Below are 25,000 nucleotides of genomic sequence, written 5' to 3' on the forward strand. Positions count from 1 at the left end.
GCTTGTAGTCCATGTTTCACTGGTTATGAGATTGCACACCTTTTCATGATACACTTTATCTCAAAGTTGTCTGTGGCTGTTCCCATTATGCTATGTGCATGACCTTTTAGTAAGCTGAAGAAGATACAGTTATCTTCTTTTCTGACATGCAACATCTATCAATCAACATGTTTTCATGTAATTTATTCAAGGCAAATAGCAGCTCCTAGGGCTAGTGAACCGAGGCACTATCCCAGTGATTTTGATTAAGGAACGATGTGCACGGCTTAGGTGAGAAATGAAAAATGCAGACTACTGTTGATAAAGATGTAACTGAAACAGGAAATGGAACCGAGAGACCACTATATATATTTAGATACTTCATAATAAGTAGCTGTTATGCACTGTTTAAAAACTGTAATGAGCATCTCACAACAGCATCTGCTGATAAACTTTTAAAGATGCCAATTTAGTTTACTGTTAGTTTCTGCAAAAATGCCTGCATAGCTTTTGTTGGACTAATCCACATTCTTCCCACTGAATCAAGAATGTAAATTAAGACAAAATGATTCTTTTTCAATTTCATGCTGAAGTAGCTCAAGTTAGTGGATGTAATTTCTCCTAACAAGAAAAATTTATCACTGTACAGCTCACTCAGTTCCCTCTTATAGTGAGTTGCAATACACATTTATGGAAGTGAAAGGATAAAAGGATTGATAAATGTGGTAAAGGAACAGAGCTTTTAAGTAATACTGGGGGGTGGGGAGAAACAACTACAATTAAATTACTTAAAAATACTTAAATCTCAAGATGCAGTGCATCACCAACCCAATACAATTAAATGATGTAATTCGTGCTCATATTTAGCCTTTCGTAACTGCGCCTACTAATTTGAGAAGGCAACAAAGGTTACATGATTAAGCAGTATTTTGATAAATCTTGGAACCTGATACTGTGGCATGGTTACTTGGAAGCAAGTCCCACAAAATTCAACAGGACATACTTCCTAATAAGTGTTTTCACATGCTATGTACTTACAAATTAAGATACTAATGTTTTCTGTGCTTTTTAAAAAAATCCTAACCATGATAGAATTTAGTTTGGGATCTCTTTACATAGCCTCAAATATTTATTATATTCAACCAACCATTAAAGAAAGTACAAAGATGTGTAGGAAGGCAATATTCGTTGGACATCAAACTGATGTTCCAAAAAGTGTTGATAAACCCCAATACTACTACAGTGCTTACTAAACAGCAGAACTATGGCTCCAATCCCTCTCTTCCTTGTGAAAGATGGTCAACTCTATCAAGTATGTTCAGAAAAGGATTCATTCTCCTCCTCTGATGTACTAAATGTCCTACCATTGCTATTTGCTTGCAGTTACCCTCCATTGAATTAAAAGGGATTTATTATGAAGTAAATGTGTTTAGGAGTAAGATAAAAGTCACTGAAATACAGCTTGGACCTAGATGACCATGACTTTCAGCTTCCATTGAAATCCCTCTCGACTTTTAGTGGAATTTGAGTACATTCCCCCCCCCCCCCCCGGGATTTTGGCATGCTTATAGTTCATGCACAAGTGTTGTTATTATTCAGAATGCTGACGTTAAGGATCTCCAAAATCCAATATAGCAATTCACAACTTTACTCTAATAAGAAGTGTACGGAAGTAACAATAGCAAGAACCGGAATAATCAATGTTTGTCACTGAGTTCTATGCACATATTGCTATATGGCACACAATGAAATGGGGGGGGGGGGGAGAGAGAAATATCCTTGCTCTAGACACAGGAGTCAAAAGTGTCAGGGGTGGGGAAAATGTGCCCTGCTTTCTATTCTATCCATATGAATGACTGACCCATGATTCACTTCTTTGGGAAACCGTAAGATGCTGTGCTCAGTAACAGTCAGTTGCACCTCAGCAATGGGAATGAGAATGAAGGGGAGATCAGGATGGGAATGAGGAGATCTTTCTGCCCCTTGCTCCCCTGTAATTAAGACAGAGCATCAGTATCTAAACTGTAAAAATAAACATTGCAAATTTTTTGCCTTTCTTTGTCTCAGAAAAAAACTTTATAGTTCATATTAGCATTCATTTTAATCACAGACTATGAGGTGACTTCATGGTTGTTAGATTTTGCTAATTTGTTCTAAGCAGTTGGGAACTTAGCAAGTTATGTTCTTTGGATAACTGCACTATGCTAGCTGCTGAATGATACTAAATCAACCCATTCCATTTTTCAGCTAAATAAAAATTGAAATTGATCAAACGGCTACTTCTAATACATGATTAACTTCCCTCCCTCCCTGGTAATTCTCCAAGACAAAAACACACACACACACATACATGGCCTTTCAAATTCTGTTATTTTTCTTCCTGACTTTATCCAATATTTAAATATCAGTGAAAGCTCTGTGCCCTGGGTTCAACCAACATTTGTCACAACATGACCTGATTGCTGGTGGTGGCATGTTAATAGGACAATCTTCCTAAAGAGTCATGAAACAGATCCCTTTGGGTTTTAGCTGCTCTACATTATGTAGGCAATATAGTGGTCCTTGCAGGTCAGCTGAGGCCTAGAAACTGCCTGTCTGCCAACAAGAATGACCCATCACAGCCAACATGCAGGGGTAATTTCACGTAATATTTCGGCAGCAGGGCTTTTTTTCCAGCCAGAACTCACTGGAACTCAGGTAGATGCCCTTGCCATTATAAGAGAACAAGGGAGGTGTTCATGGTGAGATCCTGCACCTCTTTTTCTAGAACAATATCACTGGTCAGCCAGAAACCCAAGTTTGGGAAACCCTGGTGGAGGCAATGCTGAGCTAAACAGACCCATGGCATGACTTGGAATAAAGCAGTAATTCCTAAGATATAGTGCCAAAAAACCAGGGCAGAGAGGAATGGGGTATTTGTGTGCATGAAGGGATGACTAAAGCACAAAAAGAGCATGGATGACGTACGATCCCTAATAAATGAATTTAAACTTTATGTTTTCACTGAACCAGAAAGGACATAGTTAACAGATGGGCTATGGGAATCATGCCATGAGAATCCATGAAAATAAGGGAGAAATAGATGGACTAGAAAAGCATAATGAAAACAAGTAGGCCAGGGGGGAGACCTTAAATCTTAATGATATATAATGAAGGCAATTAATGAAAAGAACTGTAAAATAATTGGTACCAGACACTCCCAAGCTTCCATTAGAAACAACCTTTTGCTGTATTCCTTCCAATGGGAGCTGCTTCAAACTTTATGATAAACACGGAGATAAATCTCTGTGTAGGAAAAATAATGTACTGCTTCTCATATCGGATGAAAAAATCAGCGTAGCTATAGCAAAAACCAAACAAAACCCAATGCACCAAACTTTCATACTTATTATATGCAGACTGTATCTCTCAGTCCAACCAAAATGCCTTCGTCCGCAGTTCAAGATACAGAAGCCCTGCCTTCCTTTCTATCTGATCACTCTATTTTGAGATATTGACCGTATTTGGACAACACTATTCTCCACCAGCACAACTGCAAGGAGTTTAGCGGGAGGGGGAATTGCTTCTGTTTTGCTTAATTGGAGCTTGGGTAACAATGCTTTGTTAGAAGCAAGCCACTGTGAACCTTAATCACAGCTTGTAGGTTTCGGCACAACAAGCTGTGGTTAAATAAATGTGGAAGCAAAGGCTTCCAAGCTCACCTTTTGGTCATGACAGAGTATGGATGCATGCAAGCCTCAGGCACTAAGCTAGGGTTTGGCCCTCCATATGTAGTTGGTCTCATACTTCCAACTCACTATAAATGTGCCCACCCCTCCTCAATTTCTTCAGCAATGTGTGACAAAGCCTGCTGGGTTCAGCAATCCGGGATTTTTAACTTAACATTAACGCCTTGAGTTTGGAGCACCCCTCACAAGGTAGAAGTAGGCAGGCCACCTATTTCTTAAAATAATTCATTTTCCTATAAAAAAATAAGGCAAAGAGGAAAAAAAGAAAATCTAGGCAAATGCAAGATCAAATGTCAGACAATACTATTATGAATAATAATAAAAGTTAAAAATAAGGCAACTTTGCCCTTTAATATTTAATCCTGATGGCAAATGTATTACAGTGTGATAAAAAATACTGTCTTTGCTTAAACTTGTAGGAGAAAAATGTAACAATACACTCACTGAGAAAGTATATGCAAGGGTTTTTCATTTTTTTTGGTATGTTTGCACAACTCTTGATCTACAAAGGAATCACTTCAGGTCTGCTTATGCTGCAACAAACTATTAAGCTTATCGGAATTATAAAGCTGCTATATTTACATGTACGGCATTATTATCTAATAAGATCTTATTCAAAGCTATGGCCAGTTCTTTAGAAAGGCATGATGTTCCTTATAATTCAATAGGCTTGGGCTCTGACAATAATACCAATGGCTATTCAGAAATATGCTATGTATATGTTTTGCATAATCCGGAATATCTTGACATAAGGGGCAAGAACCAGCAGCCTTAAGGCCTTGAAAAGCAATGTGAAATTTTGAGAGAACACCTACAATTCTGGATTTCACCTCATCATGTTTATTTATATGCTCGATTTCCAAATGATGTTCAAAACCGCTCACAAGAATAGTAAACAAATCACCTGGCTTCACTGCATGGCAAAACCAATACAAAGCCTGTCTTCCACACTCAGAATGTAACACAACCCACCATCAGGAATTATCATATTTTTCCATGTATAAGACTATGTTTTCCCCCTAAACAATAATGTCAAAAATTAGGGGGTGTCTTATACACATACATCTCCCCCCATTTTCTTAAATCTGAGTCCCACAAAATAGGGGACGTTTTATACATGGGGGTGTCTTACAGATGGAAAAATATGATACTTAAAGGATTCTGCATTCTGTATATGAAATTTTTCAGGTCAGGCACTCAATGGCTAAATTGGGCCAAATTATCTTAGCAATAAGGATTCCCCCAGTTATAAACATCATCACAAAAGAATTATTAAAGTAACTAACCATTTCCCTAGCCAACGGTTCTGGCAATTAGGTGCCCCACAGAATTCTTGAGCTAAACAACATGAAGTTGTGACCGCAGAAGCAGCAGCAGACCATACAAGAAAACAGAGAAGTCACAAACAAACCTGAGGGCACTTCACCCTCAAAGTCCAAACCTCAAACCAGAGCAGCATGTTTTCAGAAAGGAAACTGAAAAGTGGCACAACTCTTTTTTAGTTTGTTAACAACACACGATTTTGCATTTGTGAAGAAAAAATTCAAGTCAGTGATCAGTAATTTTTGCAAACATGCTTGTCATCACAGTCAAAAAAGTAATGTATAATGGTCATACACAGCCAATATAACTTGTAGTATCCTCTGGACTCAAACTAAACACAGTTTTGCTTTTTAAACGCAATGCTTAATTCAGAGAAATGAAATAGTTTGCAGTGGAACTGAAGACATTTCAATGGCTGATGAAACTGTCAAGTAAAGTCTTTTGGAGGCACAGTGTGCTTTTATATTTAAATAATTTGTTTAACTTCTATTACTGAATATTTATTTATTTATTTTAGTCTAAAATAAGGCCAAAGCACATTTTCTGACCTATTTTCAAAAAGAATGCCTTTTTTAAAAAATTATGAAAGTCCTTCTAAGTTATTTCTGGATGACATTTATTGTAGCGGCAACTACCCTTTGGAACTCTCTCCCATTTCTTGTTAGACACATACCTTCTTTGCTGGCTTTTCAATGCCTGTTAAAGACATTCTTCTTTCAAGGATGCCATTATACAAATATATGGGGTGTCCGCATTTGGAATATTATGTACAGTTCTGACTGCCTCACCTCAAAACGGATATTATAGCATTGGAGAAGTTTCAGGGGGGAAAGCAACCAAAATGATCAAGGGGTTAGGTTAGAGTGACTCCCCTATGAGGAAAGGTTGCATCATTTTGGACTTTTCAGTTTAGAGAAACGGCAAACATAAGTTTATAAAATTATGCATGGCGTAGAGAAAGTGGGTGGATAATGACAGACTAGTGGACATCCAATGAAGCTGCATGTTGCAATATTCACAACAGACAAAAGGAAATACTCCCAAAGGAGGCATTCATGGTCACCAATTTGGCTATCTATAAATGAAGATTCAGACAAATTGATTGAAAATATGGCTATAAACAACTATTAACCATGATGGCTAAGCTCCACCTACACTGTCAGAGGCAGTATACCTCTGAACACAAGTTGTTGGGAACTGCAGGTGAGCAGAGTGTGCTGCAATCAGGTCTTCTTGAGTGCATCACACAGATGTCTGGCTGGCCACTATGGGAACAGGATGATGGACCATCCCGAGTGCAAATTTGGGATTAATTTATGGGTCTTGAACAGTTGAGTCATGAAAAAGATGTTTCCACTTTTCTGCACAAAGTTGTGGCCATATCAAATGCCCCCTTCTGGCCTCACTGCAGCATTTATGGGTGTGACAATGTGTGGGTTCTGAACCAGGGGAAATGAACACCTTCATGAAAAACCATGCACAAACATTGCACTGCAAATTTACCATGAAATTCACAAATATAAGCCACTGCTCACTGACTAAGGCTGCAATCGGAATCCCCTCTAATGCCAAGCTGTGAGGAACTTGGAACAAGTGGAGGCATCTGACTGCCACCTCAGGGACACAAGTGTCACTCCATCAATGTAGAAGTCTGCCTTCCACATGATGAATGTGAGGGCAGGCTGTGTCTTCCTGTTATCTCCACTGACAGAAAACTCTGAAATAACTGAGCTGATCTAGAATCCTCTAGATCTTGAGCTGCTTTCACAGCTGGTGCCGGCTGGCATTGGGCCCAATACAGGCTTGATTGTGGCACCAGCTTGGAGCTGGCACAGGAATTGGTCACAACCCATGTTTTATGCCATCATCACCATAAGTAGCCAGGCTACAGCTCTGCTGCTCTGCTGAGCCCAGTAGCAACAGCAGCAAGGTAGGATTGGTCTGCCTATCTAGGATGTTCCCAACAATACTACCTGACCAGTAGCAGCCCTAATCCAAGGTTGATGAAGTTGCCCTCACTGCTATAATTAATTTATCTATTGCTGCTGTCACCAGGAGGCCAGCTTCATATAACTATATACCAATGGCTTACTGGAGTCAGCCTTGGTATAGAGAACTGACAGGGGACGGGCAAGAAACAGGAAATAAGAAAGCAGTGTAATATGGAAACTGCCTAACTGAAAAGCTGCAACTGGTGAGTCACAAGTGGGGCCCTTGACGGAAAGCATTTAATAGAAAACAACCCAATTAAAGCAGTTCTCTATAAAAAGAAGCATAAATGTTTTTATTAGGAAAAAAACTTTTACCTGAGTTGTAAAGCAAATAAGAGTAAACTTGGGAGAACTATGCACCATTTTAGATTTTGCTGATAATTTCTAGTTAACAACAGGCGAGGAGATTGGATAGAAAAGCATGTGTGACCCAGCACATTTGTTTAACTTACGGAAAATTGGCTTAAACCTGAACTGTCTAATTGCATTGGCAGTAGTCCAGCAATTAAAGAGCTTAAGATGTTCATCTGGAGACCTGCTTCAGTTTCTAATGTATTCAGCTTTTAACATACTCTGTGTGGCCTTCGTGGTTTATGAAAACTGCATGCTTGGGCTTAGCCACATGCAGGAATAGACAAAGAATCAGTGTAGTGTAGTATTTAGAGTAATGGACCTCCAAGTCCTGCGTACCAATTCCCACACAGCCACGAAGTTCCCTGGGTGATCTTGTGCCAGTCGCTATCTCTTACGTAGCCTAACCTACCTCATAGGGTTGTTATGAGGATAAAATAAGGAGGAGAATCATGTATAAATGTAATGATAAATAAAATAATAATTAATTTCTACAGATGTGAGTTACAGCATTAGGTTCAGATATCATGCAAAGTGTGGCTATGCACATACCATGCAAATGACAGCAAACTGAGATCATTTAAAAGAAACGAAAAAATGATTTTTAAAATTTTGTTAAAAGAAAGATTTAAAATGGCAAGGGAGGTTTTGACTCCAAGAATTCTATTGGTGAAAATTTGAAAGGGGAAAAAAGAGTCAAGGCCATGCAGCCAGTTCTGTGTGACAGAGGAAACCTTTGGAACTTGACAAAAAGTTTCCTCCTCGCAATGCACCAGTGCAATCTAAGGAACTTTTAACAATGGTTTGTGATACTGCATTTGGAATCAGGTGCTCAAAAAAGTAGTCAGGCAACACACTGATTACACACATAGCCTGGGTGTGCCCAAAGTAAATCCTGGGATCACATCCTTAAAATTATTTCAATTCCCACCTTGCCATGTTCCTGAATGAGCAATATGCTTATGGTTGCTGTGCAGTGTACCTGTTCTTTGGCATAGTTTTGATGGTGTACATTTGAAATTATTTACAAATTTAAAATGGGACTTTGTAATGCAGTGCTTATTCGCATGATAAAAAATATGTATCACAGATCAGTTCCAGTATTAGTTCTCGATATCAGTTTTTAGCTTTGCTAAGGACAGAGGTTGCCAGAATACATATAAAATCTACTTCAGATTAAAGAGCAAATGAATAATCGCTATAAAGAATGAAGTCAAGTTTTCTTACATGACTGATTAAATCACTGAAGTAAAGAACTACTGCCGGACGCCAAAATACCATATAGTTGTAAGTATCCTCCTCTAATGAATGTTTCATTCCTTTGTAATGTCCAGCAACTAATTGACAAGACTTTGCTCCCCCATTGCACTTGGTTTTTTATATTTTAAGTAGGTCTTCCTTAAAACACCAAAGATAATTCACCCATTGCTGTTCATAAAAAAGTGGTAGTTATTTAAAATCAGAGTGCTTAGTACCTTTACTTCTGTAATGTTTCCACAGATACCCATTATAATGCTAATGAAAAATTCTTTATAATTTTAACAATAACCCCAAATGCATTCTGAACAACTCACATATTTTGGCTTCACAATGAACAATGGCTTTCATTATTCCCTCCCCTCAAACCTTATTAATGGCACTTTCTGTTATCCAATACATGTTTCTGGAATGCACACAAGAGTACTATCTATGGATGGGTGCAGGTTAATAGCAACAGTTCTATTGCTTTACCAAGTGCAATTTGCAACATGATTTCTTAAGCAAAAATAATATCTCAAGATAAAGACTCTGTAAGCCATTTTCACATTAAATCACATTTTTATTTCTGCAAGTACGAGTAGAACAATGTTTTATTGTTATGGATCTAAAGGAAACGTTTTAAAATCCTCTTCCCTTTTGAATGAGTGCTACTCTATCACTGGGTAATTGCTTTAAATATCTATCAAGAACAGTGGAGGTTATCTGTGGCTAGCTATTCAAACCACAGTCTATAAAACCAGGATATTATGGTCAATTGGTTTACTGTTTGATTAGAGTTAAACATGCAATGTCAGAACAATAATTAAAAAGCTTTACTGCTGAAATTCCATTGGGCTAGTAAGAGGGATCAAGGAAGTAGTCGAAGAACCTAGTGTTTCTGGTTGTTTAATTTTCCTCATGTATTCAATGTGATTTTTAAAAGCATTGTCTTCAAGCTGGTGTTATCCATTTTGTTTCAATTTTGATCAAACAGGTACCTGATCAATACTGCATTCCAGAACTGTAAACATACATGCTTTGGGCAACACACTGACAATTACGTACAATTTATTCCAAGGTCCTCTGTTTGCATCCCCAACCCCATTGAAGGTTTCTGACATGCAGCAGCTAATTTACAGAAAAAGCCAAACAAACATTATTTCCCTGTAAATTAGTCTGTATTTCCTGCCCTATAGGAACATATATGTACCCTACAATCACCATTTTTTTATTTTAAAAAAGACATTCTTGGTACATTCGGAATATATAAAAGATCTGGCTATTGAAAGTACTCACCCCCACTTGTTTTCTTTATATATTTCTAACTGATGCTTATATAGTTACATAGTTGAGCCCAACTTGCCTCAAACATTACAGGAGGTGTGGATCAATAATTTGATGAAATAATCAGCTGAATCCAGCTATGCAGAAGGTTAAGTTTACCCATAATTTGATTATCTCTTCTACACATGGAAAATATGGCTCACACACACCAAAACTATACTGTAACATAATGGAGTACATTACAAATAGGACTCCTGTAACATTGCCAATGTAGATAATTTCAGGACTGCCTGGTTTGCAAAGTCTTGTCCGGCATGTAATAGACATGCATTCCAAATACTCTTTCCCCTCCTCTCTTTTTAAGCGACTAAACTACTGCAATTTACCCATATTGGTTACGTTATCCTCTTTTAAACATTTTGTCCCTGTTACTTTCACCCTTTTTTCTTATACTCTTAATTGGCAAGCTGTGCTGGATGCAGCCACTTTTGTATCAAGATACATCAAGATACATTTTGAAGCGCTCTAATAGAATGTGGCAAGCAATTAGTACAGCCTAAGCATGTGCTTTTATTTAGCAACTACTGAATATTTAATAAATGCTCTTTTGGAACAGTTTTCACAGACTAACAATAATGCAGTAATCACTACATCAATAAACCAATGCTATGAGAGAACATAGCTATGTGAGCACATAACTACTTGCTCCATATTGAGAGTTATCACTAAAGCGGGTGGCGCTGTGGGTAAAAGCCTCAGCACCTAGGACTTGCCGATTGAAAAGTCGGCAGTTCGAATCCCCGCGGCGGGGTGCACTCCCGTTGCTCGGTCCCAGCGCCTGCCAACCTAGCAGTTCGAAAGCACCCCCGGGTGCAAGTAGATAAATAGGTACCGCTTACTAGCGGGAAGGTAAACGGCGTTCCGTGTGCGGCTCTGGCTTGCCAGAGCAGCGATGTCACACTGGCCACGTGACCCGGAAGTGCCCCCGGACAGCGCTGGCCCCCGGCCTCTTGAGTGAAATGGGCGCACAACCCTAGAGTCTGTCAAGACTGGCCCGTACGGGCAGGGGTACCTTTACCTTTACCTTATACACTGTATACAATTTACACAATAAAATAATACTACCATCGCATTTCATGCATGCCATGGGTGTGCTGGAATCCCTAAATGTTTGTGTTGAGGTGCATGTTTGCAACGACATTATGGAAAACTGCAATCAGGCTGTGATATTGTGGTGGTAAGAGTGCTGGCTGTGCATCTTTCCAAAATCAGAGATGTGATTCTCAGCGTTATCTACTGAAATAAAGCAAGTTTTCAGTATAGCACGCTGTAACTATACTGTTACAGTATACGAGTAACTCTAGTAACTCAATGACCTTCAATACTCTAAAACTAACACTTTTTGGAAGGCACAGAAATTGCAGCGTTGCACACACTTGCATTGAAGACAAATGCATCCTCAATTACATATAAATGGACACGGAATGGAGTTCTTAGCTATCACAGCAGTATTGCTGGTATCCATATGTTTCGCACAGAAGTTTAACAATCTGGTCATAAATAAGGAGTACTCATCATGGATACATGGATGACTATGCTACAATGTGGCTTGAGGATTCATATTCTCTGGAACAGGTGTGAGGAATCTATGGTCCTCTAGATGTTTATGAGTACAACTCCCATCAGCCACAGCAAGAATGGTCAATTGTCAGGGATGATGGGAGTTGTAGTTCAGCACTAACTGGAAAGACAGATTCCCCACACCTGCTCTAGAGGGACTTTTACATTTCAGAAAGAATTTACCCAATAGCATCTATGACACTGTGAAGGAGATATAACCTTATAGAAACACCTCCCAAAACACTCTCTTGTGCCTCCTATGCTGAGGGTTGAGGCTGGACTTCACTGATTCTATAGGAGGGGGATGGATGGAAAAGTAAGCAACCAAATTGACAAGACAAACCAAGAATTTAATAATAACAAACATCTCTAAAAGTGTTACAGAAAATTAGAGGTGTCTGAATTTGACTGTGGTTTCCGGTCCCATACCACTTTTGAACATAATATCCATATATATTTTCCCCAGATACACACCAAACTGGAGACAGATGAGACTGTCTCCCCACCACCTCAAAGTAGTATAAAAAGAAAATATTGTTCATAATGTGCATGCGTTTTCATGTCCCATCATAATCTCTGGGCAAGCATAGGGGTGGGGAGGGGGAGCGGGGAAGGGGAGTTTCACATCTTTGTGATTTTTAAACACTTAACTTAGGGCAAGCCACAGAGTTGACATTTATTTTGACCACCACATTGAGATTCTTGGAGAAAAAGTTGGACTATACAGGCAGTACATTAGATTAGATTAAATTAAATTAAATTGCCAGTGCTGATTACAGATGCACAGTCACCTTAGTGTCAAAACAAACAATTTGTACAAAACAAAACAAGGTGGATACAACAAACATTAAAACTGAAGTAAAAAAAACCCCAAAGAACCACCTGACATGTGCAAACTATTTCAGATTTTAAAATTAGTCAGTAAAAATCAGTAGTAGGGAAGGGGGGGCAGAAAGAATCATATAATTTAAAGATTTTCTAGGCCTCAAGTATATTAAGTAGCTGCCTGAAAATTAGCAAGATGAACCTAATCGTAGGGAGGAAAGTAGCATAATCTCAGTCCAATACAAAGAAGGTCTTTACTACGCCTTAGTATAGGAATGGGGAACACAAAGCTCAGCCTCTGAAGGTGACCTAAACTTACCAACAGACTCATAAAGGAGAAAGGTGGGCACTAAGATACCCTGGTTGCAGACCCTTCATAACTAACAGAAACGGCATTTTGAATTGGTCCTGGAAATTAGATAGCAGCTGATATATGCTGGTATATGCTCTGAGAATCTAGTCCTGTAAGCGGACAACAGCAATCTGTACTCATGGTAGTTTCCTAGTACTTCATATAAAGGGATAATCCAATCTGGATGGCCCTAAGGTACGAGAAACTATGACTAGATATATTTTGTCCAGGTAATGGTTCAGCTTGCAGATCCACAACCAACAATATCACAAAGATATTAACACAGCATGGGTGACAAGAGACTCTAGCAGCTTCACATATATTAAAAGGCACGGGATGAAGCAGCAGGAGCCTAACTCCACTTTCTGAGACCAGCCCTCCAAAAACAACCAGAAACACTGTCAACTATGGGACCAACAGCCAATGGCTTGTGTCCTCAGGAGAGCCCACTGCCAACCCCTGACCAGTCCATACCTGCCTCTGGTGGTGGACCTGTGAGGTTGTGTGGACCCGGCCACCACATATGGAGCTGCCGTTGCTCTCAGCACCCACTGCTGATGTCATCATTGGATGCTTGAAAGCCACAAGCCACCCCAAAGGCTGTTGGGATACCAGGAGGAAACCACTGAAAAGGAGGGGACACAACAACTTGGGCTGCTTCAAAGCAGCAGTGGCGTAGCGTGGGGGGTGCAGGGGGTGCCGGCCACACCAGGCACAACATCTGGGGGGGCGCGCGCTCGCACTCGCAGCTCTCTGCCCCTACCTGGCTCCACGGGTTAGGGGGCGCAAATTACTTGCCTTGCCCCGGGTGCTGACAGCCCACGCTACGCCACTGCAAAGCTGTGGAGAACAGCTGCTGCCAGGTCAGCAGGGCATGGAGAGAAACAGATGAAGAATAGAGAGAAACGAGGAAAGAGGAAATGGAACAAGGGGGAGTGGCCATGACTTTCTTTCTGTGAGGGTGGAAAACACACAGTACAAGAGTGTGTGTGAGCGCGCACACCCACACCCACACCCACACACCCCTTCTCCCACTGTAAACAATCCACCAGGAGTCAGGACAAGCAAAGCCAGTTCTGTCCTCAAACTACTAAATTGGCAATCAGACTGGAATAGCTCCAGTATCTAATGGAATGTATCTAGAAGTGAGGTTGTAGTTACACTCTGGTAATAGCCCCTAGTGTTGCCAAATCTGCTTGTGCACCAGTACACACGTGATTTCCTTACATGTGTAATCACAGAAATGATAATTTGGGGGAATTAACAATACTACTCTTGTGATCTTAACTGAAGACAATTGTTTGCTTATAGGCCTTATTGCAATTGGCCGGATTAACATTTTCTAAAACACCACTGGTACCTTGACTAATTTGGGGGTATTTAGCAATAATCACACAGTTGTTATAATTAGAATTTTTGTTCAAAAAAAGGCTTAAGGAGTGAAAGAAAAACACTGTAGCTTGAAGTGCTGATTTAGAAATACAAGGGGAATAAAATGATTAATAGTTACACATTACACAGGCTACCCACCCTACTACACTGCATAGAGAATATCCATAGTTACTACTGTGAAGATAGGGGGAAGAGGCTGGAGGCAGAGTCTTGAAGACCTGGCTTAGCTATGGAAAGAGAGAGAGAAACAAAAAGAGGAAATGTTCACATGTAAGTAGCTGGAATTCAGCTCTTGCGAGAGCTAGGAAAAGGTAAGATTCGTGAAGTAAGAGGAACAGGGAGAAGTGAGAAAGTTGAAATGCAAGAATTACCTGTTCTGTTATAGGATGAACAAAGAGAAACAAAAAGCTGGATTTCCCCTATAACATGTCAGCACATTATTACTGCTGGGCTACAGAGCAGACACGGATTAAGAGTTTCATACAACCTTTCCGTCTGTCAATATAGTGGTCCCTAAGTGGTGGTTGACAAACTGACCTTGAACTCAGATCCTATATATATTCTTCTGGGTTCCTTCAACTCCAACCCTACTCCGATGTGTTGCAAAAGCAGAGTAACACCCTTGTCAGGATGACAGTGGCTTGTGCTTTCCTAAGAGGTGTCTCAATGAAAATAAGAAAGGAAAGTGGATGAGAGGCAAGGAGGGGACACTAACTAAAGCTAATGGAAAAGAAATTGGGTCCACACAGGAATCGCACAGGAAGCAGTATGGAGCAGCCTTCGGGAAAAGCTGAACGACTTATAGTGTAAGGGACATCCTAGTTACAGGAATGGGATTATCAGTAAACCCTGGCTTGAATATAAAAGGATTTCACTGAGGCACAGATGACGAGTTACAGTGGGTTGTCATTCACTTCACTGAAGCTTTCCACCACAAAGGTGAGGCAATAAAACAGAAGTGTTGTAACCAATCAGATCTCGCTTCTACTAAGGTGATCCTGGCCTTGCTGAATAGGACAGAGTTACATTTTCTCAAGAAATTATAAAAGAAGGTATGTGTTTTAATCAAGGCAGGATATGCTTTCTAGAAGGAATGCTGATGAATTTTCAGGATAACTTTAAAAATAAATAAATCGCAAACTGATGTGGAAATGTGGAAAACCAAACTTAACACTGGAATTGGAATTGGAAATTGGAAATTGAGAGAAACTGAGATTCTGTCCACCCCCACTAATGATGAAGTTGGATTCAGCAGAACCCCCAAAGTACGCATAATAAAATAAACAACAACAACAACTGATTATTTATACCCTGCCCATCTGGCTGGGTTTCCCCAGCCACTCTGTGTGGCTCCTAACAGAATATTAAAAACACAATAAAACATCAAACATTAAAAACTTCCCTAAACAGGGCTGCCTTCAGATGTCTTCTAAACATCAGATAGTTGTTTATTTCCTTGTCATCTCATGGGAGGAGGTTCCACACGGCAGGCGCCACTACCGAGAAGGCCCTCTGCCTGGTTTCTTCAAAAGGAAGGCAACCCCACCCAGAACTGGCTGCCTACCATCTCCCACATTTTAAATATTTCACAGGAAGATACCAAAAACAATTGTACCCGCACTAGTAGCTAAACTGGAGTTGGATACCAAGGTTAGCTCATGAGCATCCCAGCTGTGCCTCTACCACAGCACTGGGTATACTAATGCTTGATTGGGTACACAGGATGAGATCTGTCCACAAAGTGCTGAAAATGGCACTGAAAGAAGGATAAAATTAACAAGGCTCTGCCCACAGGCTTACATTCTAATAATAAAAGCATAAAGAGATAGGGAAAAGAGAATAGTATGAGAAAATCAAAACTTAACAGGAGTGTTATTCAGCATAAGCTAAGGAACAAATAAGAGATATAAGCTCAGGACTACAGTTATATCTCGGAAGTTGAACGGAATCCGTTCCGGAAATCCGTTCAACTTCCAAAACGTTCGAAAACCAAAGCACAGCTTCTGATTGGCTGCAGGAAGCCACTAGATTTCCAGAAGTAGCTTTTACATCATGTGAAAACCCAAATATAATGCGGAAGTAAACAGGTAAATGTAAGAATGAATAAACTGCCATGTGGATACAGCCTTATTCATCTAGTTGGCTACTGCACTACTGTGCAGACAAGTGTATGTAGATTTATCAAAATCACATTTATTAATTTCAAAGGACTAGTACTGCTGCTGGCCTGACACATTTGGTTCAAAGATTTACGGTATTTGGGGGTTATTGGATCAATATCCAGGTGCAGAGAAGTTGAAGAGCATTTGGGTGAGGGCGGTCAAAGTTCCTCTCCCCTTTCCAAACAATGAAACCAGTCATTCAAACAGAGGCTTGGCTGCCCTCTATAGACTTTCAGCTTACCTTTGAAATTTGGGGGCAAATGCTGTATGGAAATGACACCACATCATGACACAGCATCATTCCCATGGGGATTTCTGACCAAAATTTCAGAGGGAATGCTGATGGGCCAATGAGTATAGTCAAGCTGCCACATGAAAAAATGGCAAAGCTTGCCACCTTTTTCTTTTTCTTGTTTTTTGTTTAAAACACACTTTGGCAACCTTGGCATTAAAAGTAAGCCACCATATTATTATTTTTTCACCCACCCCTTCAAAAGTTGCTGATACCGTCACTCCACGTTTATGGATGAATGGTTCTACAAATGGAGACATATGTGGTCTAGCATGAACCTATTTTACAAGACAAAACAGGATAATGTGTTAAGTCCTTATGATGCAGCTTAGCTACTTTTACAGAGCTGCTCTAGCTCCCAATCCAATTATGGTATCAATGCAGATGATGATCTTGACTTTTAAAGCTCTATGTGGCTCAGGACCAAGATACCTTAAGGACCACCCTCTCTCACACAACCCTAGGTAATTGGTTCCACTGTCAAACTATTATCATTTTTTTTGCGGGGGCGGGGGGCGGGACTCATGTTAGCCAAAATACACCCTATTGTAACTTAAGTTCATTACAACTAGCCAAGACCTTTGGACATTTATTCTGTTTTTTATGCATTTAATGTAATATTTTGTTTTGAACTTTGTTAGCCAACCCGTGAGGTTTTCTCTGAGGAGATAAAACAGAAATATATTAAATAAACATCTCTCTCACGCACAACTTATGTCGGGTTCTGACAGACAAAAAGCTATTTTTTCTTTTCAATTATTGGGTTAACATTTCCATTTTTAATTCCATCCTTTAGTGGTTAACACACCTCTGTTCTTAGGGCTGGAACATATCAATGTCTTATACCCAACAACAGAGTGCAAACACAATTTAAAACCTGTGCCTATTATGAGGTAAATTCCACAATCATTTATGAATATGCATTTATGTACATAGTGTATTTGCTCTATAATGCATGGTTTTGCTTTTACAATTACCTAAACAAATGTTTAGCTGAGCTACTCAGTCTACTGGGTATATGATTTGTACTGAAGAACAGGAAAGAAAACAGGCCACTTACGTATTTATTGTAATACATTTTTTGTGTTTCAAGTAAATAATGCACTTTTAAAACTAGGGATATATTTATGTGAAAGACTATAATACCTGCTAAGTTCTGTCTCCTGGGTAAATGTTAGAAAAGACTAACAAACCAAAACAAAAATCCACCCAGCGATAAAGCCTAAATACAAAGAAAACACATTTAGTAATATTAAGGGGAATGTTTCAAAAGAGTGCACTGGGATTTGGCTGCGGCACACAAGTACTTAACAGAGCAATGGGTACGCTGAAATTGCTCTGTTATTTCTAGGGTTACTCATTTAATGACCAGTTGCCACATCCTTCGCCAAATAACACAATTTTTAAAACTGAGATAATGTAGTAATTATTCAACATTTGTACAGTGCTTTTGAATCTGTGAATTGTTCTGCAACCCATACCTCATTTGCTCTCCTTGCATTTTCCATTGTGTATACGTGGAAGTGAAGCTGAGAGAATAATTTTTCCCAAAGACAGCAAGCAGTGACAGAACTGGGATTTGAAACTTGAGTCTAATAGGCCAAGTCTAACACTCTAGCCACTGCGCCATGAAGGCCTGATGCTGTCAGTCAGCAGAGGGTTAACGGTGAATCCATTATTTTTGCTTGTTAGGAAACAAAATCCCTATGGATACATTTTTCAGGTATCTACACAAGATTGTTCTAACATACCTGGCACAATGTTAAGTCACCAATCCCAGAAAGTGTTTTGCCATATGCTTTATCGTTAATCAAATGAGGTAACCTTAGGGAACACCACACATGCATCCCCAAACACCACTTAAAGAGTTTCACCATATAGGGTTAGTCCACATTCTGTATCACACTTTTTATACATTGTACACACCTCCAAGGCTCTGGTGAGGTTCTTCCTTGACCCTTTTTCTTATTGCCACCATCCTTTCAATCAGCCCCTTCTTTCCTGCACCTGCCTTCTCTTAATCTGCAGCTCCTTCCACCACTCCTTCCTTCCCTCAGCACTCTTCTCCTTTTAATCTCTCAGCCTCTTGGGTTTCCTATATCACTTTATCTCCTGCTTTATCCATTCTCTCCCTACCATCCAGCTAATCCTATGCTGTTTGGGCTTCCCAAGCTTCTGACAGTCTCCATGAACTGCCCACCAGGAGACTCAAGCATCAGAGTGATGGCAGGCTATAAAATATTTACTTAGAATACTTACTTCAATAATGGCATTTGTTGTGAGCGTCACAAGGAAAAGTTGGCTGCTCCTTCTTGTAGCATTTTCTTTCATTTCCTATGGGTAATCTTGTGTTTCCCTTTATGTGGACTACACATAGCAATCTACCTTATCTCGTGCGAGTTCAGAAATTTAGGCTCTGTACTTTCTCCCTTGTCTCCTTTCCACAAAACAAAAGAATGGAAAGGAGAGGCTGGCTGAAGAAAAGTTGAGGTCTGAGAAGGGAACTCAGAACTGAGCTAATCAAGGCCTCAACAGCAGTAGTGAGTGACCAAAGTAATAAGCACACCCAAAGGAAATAAAAAAACAGGGTTGTTTTGACTCTTAGCTGTTTCAGGAAGCCATTTTGAAGTATACATGCAGCACTTTGGGTCCTTTTGCTAAGGAGAAGGAAGATTTCTAGTCAGAACTTCATTCTCCCTTCTTTCCACCCCAAGTGCCTCCCTCTTGTGGCCTTCCCCCTGTTGGCCTAGTATGAAGGTTCTCCCACAAACCAACATGGCTTTTACTTGACAACATGCACTGATTGTTATGGCTAAACCGTTACTCTTAGTGGTCAGAGTTCACAAACAGTCTGTGCAACATTACAGACAAACTGGTCAGTGGCTCAGTGGAGCTCAAGGACAAACAAGGCATTAATTTAATGACTCACAGCTCTGCCTAAATACTAATAGAACTGTATTTTGAGACAGATGTTTTTCTTCTTCACCAAACCTGTTAACCAGTTCAAAGACGAGTAGCCTGAGGAGGAGAAAGTTTGTGGAAGGGAATCTCCCTGTCTCCTTCTCCTCCTTCCAACATCTTGGAAACCCTCTCTTAGGGGATCCTCCAGTACAGTGTAGGATGGGGGGGGGGGCAGAGGGAAAATGGCCACCCTCTCATGAGTGGAGCTGTGCTGGCACAATGTGGCTCTAGATTAATTTAGGTAATCCTCTCTTCCACAGGAGCCTGCAGTGCCTCACCTCACACTGTCCTGGAGGCTTTTCTCCCATTCCTATGCTCCTTGTGGGAGTTTAGGATCCAAGCCATATTATCTCACATTCCAAGCTTTAGATAGTATTTTACATCCATTTTTATTCAGATCCTTGTGTTATCAATGGTCCAGCAGTAGTGACATTTTGTTGTTACTACAGAGATAGTCACTTGAACCCTAGTGACTAAAGTAACGTCCCAAGTAGAGATTTTGGGGAAAGGCTGTCTATGCATAAATGAACTCTCTTACTCTATTTTGAAACATGGTAAGGTAAGACAGTGTTGTTTACAGAATGAGACTGCAAAATTCTTACTAGTCAATTTTTAAAAATTACTCATTTATAAAACTGTAAAGCAATAACAAACAACATATGTTTTGCAGTGCATTTGCCCCAAACTCTCATGACTGGATGCATATATAGTGTTTGGTAATGGAAATATTCCTATGCACCCTTGCTCATCAAAACATGAAAGTAGCAATGAGGAAACATTTCTTTTTTAAAAATATGCAAAGGTTGGCTACAGTTTGTGCTATAAATTAAATTAGTATCATGCATCAGTATTGTATTTTTAACTTAGCATTATTTAATACAGTAAGAGTGCTTCCAGGCAGGTGTTTCATTGTTCCTTGCAGTATTGTTGTTGGTTTTGCAGTATCCAAACAACATTGTCAATATTGGCATCAAAATGCTACCTTACATCTTCCCCACCTTAATTTAATTGAGATTTAATCCTTTCCATGGAAAAACTGATTAGTTAAAAAGAAACCTGTTGCCAATGACCTGTATTGTGATATATGAATAACCTGTTTGCAATATTAACCCCCTGCCTGAATGAACATGTTGATAGTCTAATTAGAGAACGGAAATATTAAAATATAGTTTTAAAACTGAAATGTACATGAGATAGTGTTTTAGAGGCTTTTGTGTTTCAAGTACTTTGGGTACTCTTGTTACAAAAAAAAAATGTTTATTGAAGCTGTTGGATCCTCTGGGTGGCTGCTCTCTGCAGCGGCAACAGCAACATTCTCTTTTCTAGCTTGCTATAAGCCTATTATCTGAATAAAATATTTTACATATAAACAAATTAACAGCACAATCCTATGCAAGCTTACTGAAAAATAAGCCACACTGTGTCCAGCTATTTAACATTCGTGAACTTCACTCTCATACAATGGCTACTTTTCTACTCAACCTCTTCATGTAAGATAGTCCTTAAAAAACAAACACAAAAAGTGAAGAGACACAGAGGTCTACAAATCATTTAAATAGGTTTTATTTGTTGCAAATAATAATGCTGGACACCCTTCAAGAGTAAACATCCCATACCCAGTAGGCTCAGAGCTGATTTGGACTGAGGAGGAATCCATTTGTCACATTTCCCTTTTCCCTACTGAGTGCTAAGCCCCATTCCCGCCCTCCCCATAAATATCTACATCAGTAGTTTCCAACCCTTTTTTGACCATGCCCCACCTAAGCATCTTTAAAATCCTGATCCCCACCCCCCGACATATAATTCTTATTATCAAAAAGTGAACTCCTATTCACGTGGAGGAAGCCTAAAAGGTCATTAATTTGGTCTAAACTCATTCTTGAATTGCCCCCCTTAAAAATCACCCCCCCCCGTGGGATGTGTGCCCCACGTTGGGAACCACGGATCTAGATGAAAGATAATCTATATATATAAAACCTATGAAATTTTAATTGCCCTTTTCTATACCTTCTTCATCTCTGAGGTGAACACAGCTAATGAGGTATGCAAAATATAAGAACTAGGTTGAAAGAGTAAGCTGTGAACCAGAGATTTCCCGTTCAACTAGGGGTTATTAGGCAGTCTCTCACATTAAACTAAGCCCCATTATGTAACATGGGGATGGTACAAGTGACCGACAGGAGAAGTTGTAAATATTAGATAATCCATGCAAAGTACTTTGAGCACATAGAAATAAACACTGAATATTATTATTATTGTATGGGTAGCCACATTATTTTCTTCACTTGTTCCTCTTTATTAAATTTTCAACTTTCATTCTGCTGCCCAGCTATCAAAATTTCAGAGAGTATCCTGCTGCTCTTCATACTCTGCTTTGAAAACTCATCATCAAGAACATGCTTTTGTAATTTAGAAACTGACTTCCTCACTTTTATCCAGACCATTTATGCAAACGTTTTGAAGGATGTATCCCAATACAGTTACAGTTCCTTGAGAATGGCACAAATGAGCATAACCCACTCTGAAGATTACCTGTTTATGTCTATCCTAGCCTATCCAAGCCAGAAAATGACTTTACTCAAGGCTACTAGAGACTACTTTTAAAATTATATCCATAGCATTAGCCATAATCCACACATCCCCAAATAGGAAACAATGTACCACTTTCTTCTATTGAAGAAACAATTAGCAGTATCCAGCTAACGAATCCCAGGTGCATACTCTCTCAAAAAATATTCCTTCCCAACTTCTGAAATAGTGTATCCTGACAACCACAGCCTGAGTGTCTAGCATGCAGGGTTCGTTTCTGCTGTATGTGCTGAAGAACATTGAGCAAATCCCCTGAGAGCAACAAGACCTGTTGACATTCCCAGGGGAACTGCATGGGGGGGGGGAGCATTCTGCACCCAGTGTTTACATGAGCCAGCATGCAACCCTCACACCACCTCATAAGCATTTATAAATGTGTGTTTGTGGGTGAACTTCAAGGATTTTCCATTAAACATCTGCTTGGAAATGGAAGGGGGTGGACATAGGGTGCACACAGATATGGGGGTTATTAAAAGTTATTTTTGCTGGATATGATACTAGCACGTCTGTCTCAGTTTCTAATGTTCCTTTTATACTGCATTACCTCTTGTGTTTGTACTTTGGCTTTTTTCTTTTTGATCTATACAGTGGTACCTTGGGTTACAAATGCGTCAGGTTATAGATGCTTCAGGTTACAGACTCCGCTAAACCAGAAATAGTACCTCGGATTAAGAACTTTGCTTCAGGATGAGAACAGAAATGGTGCTTCGGCCCCATTAGCTAAAGTGGTGCTTCAGGTTAAGAACAGTTTCAGTTAAGAATGGACCTCCAGAACAAATTAAGTTCTTAACCAGAAGCACCACTGTATATTGCCATGTCACACTCCCATTTCATTCACACCAGTGGGTGCTGTGGAACAAAACTGTAGATGTCACCACCCTTTACGTGCATGTGTTTCCACATGATTTATCAATGAAAATGGCAGCATAGAACTATATGCCAGAATAGTACTGCAAATTTTGTCATGTTATATGGAGGTGGTGGCATGGAGAACAGGGAAAATACAGCACAAAATTCCCATGATTTTCCAGGTTAATGAGTTTGCAAATTGATTTTTTTCTGGAAGCAATTAATAAGTGCTACGCTTCCCCTGGACTCAGCTAAATTTCCAGAAGAGACTTTTACGTCATGTGAAAGATCACACAGAATGTGAAAATTATCAGGTAAGGAAATGCAAACAAGGGAAAATATGCTGCCTGGCTACAACCTTAGCCCTATCCCACAAGACTGGAGTGGACCAGACCTTAATGGGTCTTCTCATCCCCTCCAGCTTCTAGGACATGTCAATGGTGTACTCCAAAGACTGATGCTGCCTTCAACCTCAGGCCACTCCTGCTTCTCATCAACACTATGCTTTCCTTATGCCTTTAGCCTTTTTCTTTGATATTTTTCTCATAATGTAGCATCTTCATAAACTAACTGCTGTCTCAGCCTCCTCTTCTGTTTTGCTTACTTTTCTCTTTCCATATTTGCTGCAACAGTCAATGATTCGTTGGCAAAGAGCTTGATAAACCTTTTTACTGCCTTTATAACCATCCAGACACATAATCTTTTCCAATCCCAATGGGGTAGGGGGAAGAAATCAAAAAAACAGAACTTGAAAAGCAAGCTGAATCAGGGGTGCAGTTGTGGTGAAGGATTTTGCAGCTTCAACTAAGGTTTTCCTCAATGGACACAAACACTGCAATTCTAGGGGGGAAATATTGCAGCTTTGGTACAACAACATACCGGACAAATCTGAAAACTTTTCTATGGCTCCCTAAAGTCATGGCCTACCAAGACATTTTAGCTTCTGAGGCGAACCACAAAATGACTCCCCTCTACCCTCCAGGGAAGAAGGGGTGAGTAAAGATCTACATCAGGAACAAGGGGGGAATAAAGATCTAGATCAGGTTCTGCTTCCCCTGTGGATTCTTCCACCTGGCACGGTTACCTCAAGTTGCCTCATGGATGGGCCCAACTCATATCTATGATAGCAGCATGACATCTCCACTCCAGTCAGAACAGTCTCGAATTTTGTTCAACATTGTTGATTTTTAACACATTATCATACTAGCCTTTCATACAATTTCTACACTTCTCTGACATTTTAACCAGACTAAGTGTTACCTTCTCAACGGTGCCTTAATTCAAATTTCTTCTTTGGTAGTCTTCTTAAATAACAGTGAACCAAACGCTATAATTAATCAGATCTACTACCACACGTTTTGCTTGTTTACATCAATTCTTAAATATTGATGATGCAATATAATAAAACAACAAACTAGTAGTTTCAAAATAAAACAGTTGAAGGATGACAAACTTGAAATAATGGGAAACACTGAAAAGAGAACGAGCAATTAAAAAAAAACCTGTGGGGAAACTTATCTATCCTGAATTTTCCACAAGAACTACACTGGAACAGTCATGGAAAAATAAAAATGAAGAGAATTATTAGCCCTTCCTCCTATTTCTACTCATCTTCATGTCCCATCTCCCTCTGCTACCAGCTACCCGCTACTAGGTGCATAAAGACTGAACTAGCAGTTGGAGCAACCCCACAATTCAGTCTTCAACCTAAGATATAGCATGGGACCTGTTCCCACCAACTGGACAGCTACACTTTCTTTCAGGATACTCTGTCCTGTCCCACCTCCAATGGTTTTCTCTACTCTCCCCAAACCATCAGCCAGCATTCTATGGCCACTGATCATGCTCAGTCCTCAGTAACCCCTGGAGCATGTGATTAGTGACATATAGTTACGTAAGTATCCATATAGAGAAAATGAAATTTAGATTAATACCCAGAGGGTATTGCTTGTCAAGGGGTATTTACTGGGCCATACTTGGAGATGGAGTACTGGACTACATAGAAATTTCATCAGATACAGAAGGACACTTTAATAGATGTATACAAAACATGCCATTCTACT

At 39.8% G+C, this 25,000-nt stretch overlaps 1 protein-coding gene across 28 annotated transcripts in view; it reads right to left on the reverse strand.

Annotated features, from left to right (window-relative positions):
• The window catches only part of FOXP2 (forkhead box P2), a 345,911-nt gene that overhangs the window by 147,860 nt on the left and 173,051 nt on the right, over positions 1–25,000 (reverse strand). The window lies entirely within an intron of this gene.

The sequence above is a fragment of the Podarcis tiliguerta genome (assembly GCF_965153285.1).
Source record: "Podarcis tiliguerta genome assembly, chromosome: 10".
Taxonomy (NCBI): domain Eukaryota; kingdom Metazoa; phylum Chordata; class Lepidosauria; order Squamata; family Lacertidae; genus Podarcis; species Podarcis tiliguerta.